Source organism: Chelon labrosus (genome assembly GCF_963514085.1).
Source record: "Chelon labrosus genome assembly, chromosome: 12".
Lineage (NCBI taxonomy): Eukaryota > Metazoa > Chordata > Actinopteri > Mugiliformes > Mugilidae > Chelon > Chelon labrosus.
Genome location: NC_140345.1, coordinates 20,457,666 through 20,465,637, shown reverse-complemented (window position 1 = coordinate 20,465,637; position 7,972 = coordinate 20,457,666).

Below are 7,972 nucleotides of genomic sequence, written 5' to 3'. Positions count from 1 at the left end.
TCTTTCTTGTCCAGCTGCAAAACACCAGACGAGACACGCGTGGAGATGATTAAAATGTTCCTAAGCTCATCTGAAATGCCTTCAGTTATTACTGTGTGGTCATAGTGATAAGTTTTAATAACAGAAAGGAGTGATATTTTGCCACAGGTTTTGTCTCTCCGGCAACATGCAGGATGTATGAGGATTTCTTTCTTGTTGAAGGTTGTTTGTGGTGAATAAAGCCTTCAAGGAAATCTGAAAGCCAGACTCAGCACATAAAGAAATACAAGTAAAAGGTAAATGCAATTAAAATACTTGGAATTTTAAGTATACACACATTAACGCCTACATCTAAGTTATGCAAACCTCTATTACAGTACCCAAATCACCTTTGACCTCTGCCTTGTTTTTACCCAACCACTCTCAGGTAAAACACTGTACGTAATCGTTCCAGCAGGTCATCCATAACCGCTGCACATCTGCACTGAGGCGCCATCAGTTCATCCGTCGCAGCAGGTCAGCGTCAATATGCCTGGCATGCTCTCAGTTAACAGATGTTATGTGTTGTCCTACGTGCCCACGTGCCTTGCTTTATGCTTTACGCACTGGTGGATACAGATGCGCGTCGCCATGGTAACCCCGTTCGTCTGCAAATCTCACCGGAAACGAATTTAATCCCCACCTCCCCTCTTCTACTACCACCACCACCACCAACAGCAGCAGCAGCAGCAGCAGCATCATCCCAATCAAACCTAATTATACCATATTGCTTTTCTTGTTCAACAATAAGGAAGGTTGCTGGGGGTGGGTGAGCGGGAGAGATTTAATGTAATTATTGAGACACTTCTCTCTCTGCTCGCCGTGGCAAGAGTGAGATGCGCCGTGATGGACGCTGCTTGTCAAAATGCCTATTGATGAAGCGCAAAAACCCAATTTGCAGTCATAAGGCAACTACCTCCCAATTATGTTAGTGCCAGAGCATTCCTCAAGCCCAGCAACTCCAATCCTTCTCTCTTTTCTGAGTGGCTAGACCATTGCCCTTGGCAGACAGGTACCAAATGGGCTGCTCTCTGCATGCTGCCTTTAATGTTTTATTGATTTGCTTAGCATACGCCCCGATTCAACTCACACACTCACACGCTATTGCCCTTTGTACTCACAGCCTGACCTGCCCCACATGAAAATTACGTTATTGAAATATGTTAAATGTGTCACCCCCCTCCTTCTCCGCGAGAAAATATCTCACCTATTGATGGATCTTTCAGGGGCTAGCAGATTGGTAATATTAGATCCCCACCAGCTTAATGACTTCTATTACTACGATTCCATCAGCCCCACGAACAATCAATCATATGAACTAGGTAACATATCAAAGCCATGAATAAAATCAAAAGGGGATTAGAAGATATATTTTCCAATTTTATTTTTTTTTTTTACGTCAGACCCAAAAAGAAGTATGAGAAAGCACTCAGGAGTTAATCCGCTCGCCATGGAGAAAGAGAAACGGAGCAAACATTTGAGGAGAGAGTCGTGAAATTAATGAGCGGAGAGAAAATGTCACCCGCACAACAAAGAACATGTAACCACACTGAGCCTTCAATTTCCTCGTCCCACTTAATAAGAGAGCGCACAATCATCATTCATTTGACTACAGGGGATCCAATTACCTCCATCTAAAGATGGTATCGGCGAGCAGCAGAACCGCGCAAATATTTATTTCGAAATCCCATTATAAGTGAGAACAATGATTAAATCTAACTTTTCTTTTGACCTGTGAGCCGAGTGGTGCGCAGCAAGGCGGAGGCTCTACACCCGTTTAAGCGGAGGATGCTTGGGTGCATGGGAAAACATGTGTGTGTGCGCGCCTGTGTGCATCCGGGCTCACATGTTAATGATGAATACGTGTCTGCCACGTCCTCGGACTCCCCGAGCAGAGGAAGGGACCCTCAGACTGAATGCACAACAGGGACGGAGACAGCTTATTCCCAGACAATGTCAATAGCTCAAGGGTAAAATCATTTGTCACCGCGGCGAAATCCCTCTAAATGTATACATTTATTATTGTCGCGCTCTAATTGATCGCGGGGCGCCAAGAGAAATACCAAGGGTCCGTAATACGCGCCTATCTCATTTACAAATCACACTTTGCAAAGCTTCAAGGACACGTGAGGCTCCTCTAAGACAAAGAGAGAAGAAATATTTGCCTCTGAGCCTTCAATAAAGTCACATTAATCCGCCTGTACGTTAATAAGCGGGGGAGACGCATCGTGGAGCACATGGACAGAGGGTTAATAAGTTAAACCAATAAGAGCACGGCTTCATATTTGTTAACATTTTTGTCATTTTGAAATAATTCAATTAAAATAAACAGAGGCCTCTTCTCAAGCCAGTTTCCGTAGTGAGATCTTTGGGTCGCTTTCCCTGTGATTGGCGAGGAAGTTTGGAAGTTTGCGGAGATGGTTTAAATATATGGGATACGTGTAACAGAGTTACCACTGAAGTGCTCTAGTGCTCTTTCTGACCTTTTAAAGACGCGCCTAGATGTTTCCAATGTAGTTTCTTTTTCAATTTGTGCACAACTCTGACTTGAAAAGGCGGAAAAAACAAGCTACACAATAAGTTTCAAAGCAAGAAAATGTATAGCAGACAGATTCAGACTTGTTCAAATAGCTCTCGACCGCATAATTGGAGTTAGACAATTTGGATGTGGCAAGAGATTTTCATGTGAAAATGATTCCCATAAGGGTCCGGTCACTAATCAGTTGGTGAATTGTCACTTTTCATCCCAGGTTCTCACAATTACCAGGATTACTTCCTGCCTGGCATAAGGGCCCCCTTGTGAGAGGCTTCCATCAATCCACCCAGCGCTGCAGGGGTTAACTGCTCTAATTTTATATTATCAGACAGACAGACAGCACAGCTTTTGCTGCTGCTATATCTGTCCCCGTAGGAAGCTATCAATTGCAGAAAAAGGCCCACACTGACCCCACATATACACACACACACACACACACGCGCGCACATATTCTCATCGGGACCACCCAGGTACAAGAAGTAATTACCTCAACAACTTTGGGTTACATCAACATTCTCAGCACCCGGCGATACATCATCTTCACTGCCGAGTTTCATAAAGTAACCCCCAACAAATATTATGTCATCCGCTTTTCTGCATGTCCTGATTTACGACTGGGAACCGCGACCTTGCAGCACCGGCAGCGGCAGCAGCAGCAACGCTCAGCCGCCAACCTGTCCGTGAGTTGGGAATCATTCCAGCTTGCGGCTTTTTTATTTTTTTTTTCCACCCCCCTCCTCTTTGCATTCCAAGAAATTATTGTCATATCTAAACATCGCTGCGGTTATCTCTCCCATTTGGCTGCGCTATAAAGCACTAATGCGTCTGACATGCAGTGTGTGCGCCGACATCTGTTCATGAGCCGCGCAGCGCCCCCTCCGATATTCACTTCCTATTGTGATAATTTTCAATTGATTCTTTATGAGTCGTTTCGAAGCTAATGGCTTGTGAGCGGCGCGTTGAAGAGGGGACCTTTGGGAGAAGGTACCCAGACAGACTGACAGAGGGATCAGAGATGAGTCGCGTACGCAGCTAGAGACGGAGGGGGCGAAGGCAGAACAAAGTGATCAACAATCTGCCAAAATTTGCGCATAAAAGACCACAATCACACAGCTCGCATCTATGATTATATTCCAAAGTGCCAATTATTGTAGGTTGACACTCTACAATAAAGCAAATAATTTCCAGTTGGAGGAACAGAAAAACGTTAATATGAGGGGTGGAAGATGGGGTGAGGAGGATCTCAGTTAAAGGAAGTAGCTAATAAGGTTTAATGGTGCGTGTCAGGAAGCCACAGTATGCAAGGGAAACACAGCTGGCTTCATTTTGTAAACTATTTGATATACACATCTATCCCGCTCACAATTATCAGCTGCTCTCAGGCCACTGGGGACAGTTTAGGAACTCCAATCAGGGACATTTTCTCCCTGCCATTCAATCGTCAAGCAAAGGGCATCAGTGTAATCCAAGTGAGCTGGTCGAGTTGTGCCAAGTGCTCTTACAGGCGTACAGTAACGTCCAAAAGCAATTGGAAATATGATGTCACAATGCAGCATGCAGGAAATTGGGCATTTACATCGCATGAGATCATAGAAAACTCTCAAGTGTTGAGGTTAGACTACTACCTGTTGCAGTGAGATCCCACAGTTCTCGTGTCCTCCGCAACTAGACCAGTGAAAGACGGGCAGCTAATGCTAGCTATTGTCCCTATTTTCTTAGACAACCAGCTAGTTGAAATAAAACAAGAAAGCAGCACTTACACGTGTCAAAATACAACATTGGAAGTAAAATTCCTAGAAATGTTACTTGAATAAAATGATCACACAAATGTACTTAAGATAAGTTCTCAGTGCAGGCCAATGGCCACCGTGACCGACTGATTAACTTATCATTGTAGTGGGACCTGGAGTTCATTTCTAGCTAGCTTGTTAAGAAATGCAACTAAGGATTTAAGGACTTAAGTCAACTTTACTGATCAATCTCTTCCAAACATATATGATGTGTGAAATGTGTCTGAAAACAAAATTATTCCAACTTTATGGGCAACAGTTGTATATACATAATCGATCTATTGGTTATTTTTTATAAATAGCTGTCCGACTGTTTGGATTCTGAAGAAAGTGATACATCACATTGCTTCAATCCTTAATAATAATATATATAATAAATTAAAACTAGTAACTAAGTGCATCATTAAAGGGGAACTACTGTTTTTTACAACCTGGACCTCATTTCTAGCCTAAAATATGATCGTTTACTCAGCCATATCACTTTGTGTCATTTGCACTTGTTATCTGCCGCGAAACTCATTCATTTCACCAATAATTTGTTATCATTCGGCTTGTTAACCTGTAATTTGCTACTGCTATGGTTCGTCCACAACCTCAGAATCGGAAAAATATTCAGCCATGTTGCAAAAAACTAGCAGTAGCAAATTATAGGTAAACAAGCCGACCGTCACAGGTGCGCGCGCCACTCAGAGATGACATCGTCCAGGTCAGAAGACATCATCTTGTAGACTGACATACAGACCCCGGATGACGATAACAGGTAACTCTGAACTCAACGGGGTATCGCTCTAGCATACCATATCAAAATATTGGCGAAATGAACGAGTTTCGCAGCAGATAATGCATTATTTCGGGGCTGCGTCTCTGTGTCCTGTCACTCCCGCTATATGCATATACGCTGATCTAATTATTTGGGTGAGTAAACGACCGTATTTTATGCTAGAAATAAGGTCCAGGTTGTAAAAAACTGTAGTTCCTCTTTAAGGACTTAAGTCAACTTTATCATTCTCTTCCAAACATATTTGATGTGCATAAATAGGAATGTGTCTGAAAATAAAATTATTCCAACTTATGGGAAACAGTGTACATACATAATCGATCTATTGGTTATTTTTTATAAATAGCTGTCTGACTGTTCGGATTCTGAAGAAAGTGACACATCACATTGCTTCAAACCTCAATAATCATATATAGAATAAATTAAAACTATTTAAGTAATCAAAACAGTCACAGCCATGTGAATAGTACATCCAGAGGTCCTGTCGTGGGAAGTAACTAAGTGCATTGACTGTTTTAACTGACGTATGATATAACAAGATTTTCAAGTACAAGATATTGCTAAAATTCAAACCAGTAGTTTCCTGCCTTTTTTGCCACCAATGCCAAAACAAAAATCTGGGTACAGTTGGGGTCATATTCCACGCAGCATTTTGTAAGTGGCATGTTGACCACTCCACATTGGAAATTTCTCACATGGTTTAAATGTTTAATTGATCCAATATCTCAACAAAAATCAACTATTAGAGGAAAACTGAAAAAAAAAATTATTTATAAGAACGTCTTCCGTCATCTGAAGACCACTCAGAAGTATCTTCAGTCCCTTTATATAAAACTGATGCTTTAGTATTAATAAATTATATTATATTTAATATGAGTCAAAGGAACTACACCAGAATTTTGACTTTAGTACCCTGAATACATTTAGATGTTACTGCTAATATGACTTACTATTTTACGCAAGTAAAACACCACAGACGTCTGAAGATCAGGCAGCGTTTTCAAAAAATGACCAAAAACAGTTTCGCCTTCTTTTAAGTGATGGAAAAGTTTGAATGCTAGAAATATATTTGTGTATTACATCACGTAATATACAAAAACTGAGGTGAATTAATATTTCAGTTCGGCCATACAGGTCTTCTTAAAACATCATATTCTCAGACAGCCGTGCTTTGAAATCAACACATCACAGTTTGATAAAGTTTTTTAAATTCAGTGTTAACAGCTTAATGACAGCCAAGCAACACTGCAAAATAGTGTAACTGTGAACTGTAAATCTGATCTGATCAGATGAGCACATAAATCCTTATTTGACAAAGTGAGAACAAAGTGAGTTTTTGACGCTCAACAGATGTCGACACATTTATTTACAACGCAAAACGTGACCCCTTTCTTTACCAAACTCCCGGACCTTTGTGTTTTTAGCAGTGGCGCGTTCAACTTCCTCGCAATAGTCAAATAATTGTCAGTGTCACCAGCAGATTTAGTGACTGAAGCACCGGAGGATAAACCGCCGGAGGGGACGGAGCTATATTCTCTGGCTGAGAGGATTTACACTGTACTGCTGCGAGGATAAGCCCGTCATTAAATCATTATGATTGCAACCCTCGACTCCTGAGGTTTTTCTCCTTTTTTCTCCTTTTTTTACCCACCGCAGCGTGTGAATAGAAGTATGCCGAACTTCAAAAATTGCATGTTGTCTAACAAGCCTCTTGCATTTGATGGGCCTAATTTAAACTATTATGTTCTTGTGGTTTCCTGATCCTATTATAAATATTTGAAGGGAAGTATTTATCATTGAGATACTGTATATCAGCGCAGATGGATTTCCTGTGCAAGTAAAGGTCAGTGATTTAGATGCATAAACATGCGAGTGGGAAACCCTCCGTGCCTTGACCTAAGAATCACGGCAGTAATGACAAACAGGCGATGTGGCAATATATGAATGATAAGGAGTCTTGTTATTTATGGATGGCTTTGATATTATGCAGGTACACTCTTCTCAGCCGGAGTTTTCAACTGCAATCAAGCCCTTTGCATGTTGCCTTGATAATCTTTTTTTCCCCCCCCCCCCTTGGAAGCTCTTTCTCCTACCAGCTCTGAAGCGACCTAAACAAGCATTGTGGTCCCGTGGCTTGCCACTGGTAACGCCAAGTGTTTATCTCGCTGCGCAATGTGCAGGTGACAGTAATTATCAGCAGATGACAGTGGCAGTCGCCAGTGCGGACCAGATGGCGATACAAGGGTCATGCATGTACAGCCGTGGGGGGGTTGAGGGGAGGGTGGCTTGAGTGTAAAGACCAAGATAAAGGTGGAAGAAGGAGAAAGTAAAGGCACATCAGGGCAACGGAGCGCGCTGCCTGTGTGGCCGGATAAAACGGCGACATGGAAGCATCCTTTTGTGAGAAGTCAAAAGAAACAGAACCCACAGGTGATGATGGGATCAGCGTGATGCAGATGGCGCTCTTTGAGAGCTCCCCGCCGAGGACATGTGCCCCGCATGGCACGTTAGCTCTCAAAGCCTGTGCACACGGTGTGTAAACTTTATTCTGGGGGTAAACGCTCACATATACAAACACATATGCAAAGCACTACAGCGACAGTCATGGCCACTCAGGCAGACATGTGATCAAAACCACACAAAGCGGCAATCACTGTTTGAAGTCAGTGGGGAGAGCAAGTCAATGTAAGGGGCATTAGCAGCTGCTGATATTGTACGGAGGTCCCAGATAACAGGATGTGGATTTGCTTTGATTTCTGTTCTGTATGTTTGGTCTTAGCTCTCCAGGGCTTCCTCTGCCAACCGGGTTGACTCCATTTCCATAAATATGACCTTAAGTGTTTTGTCTGC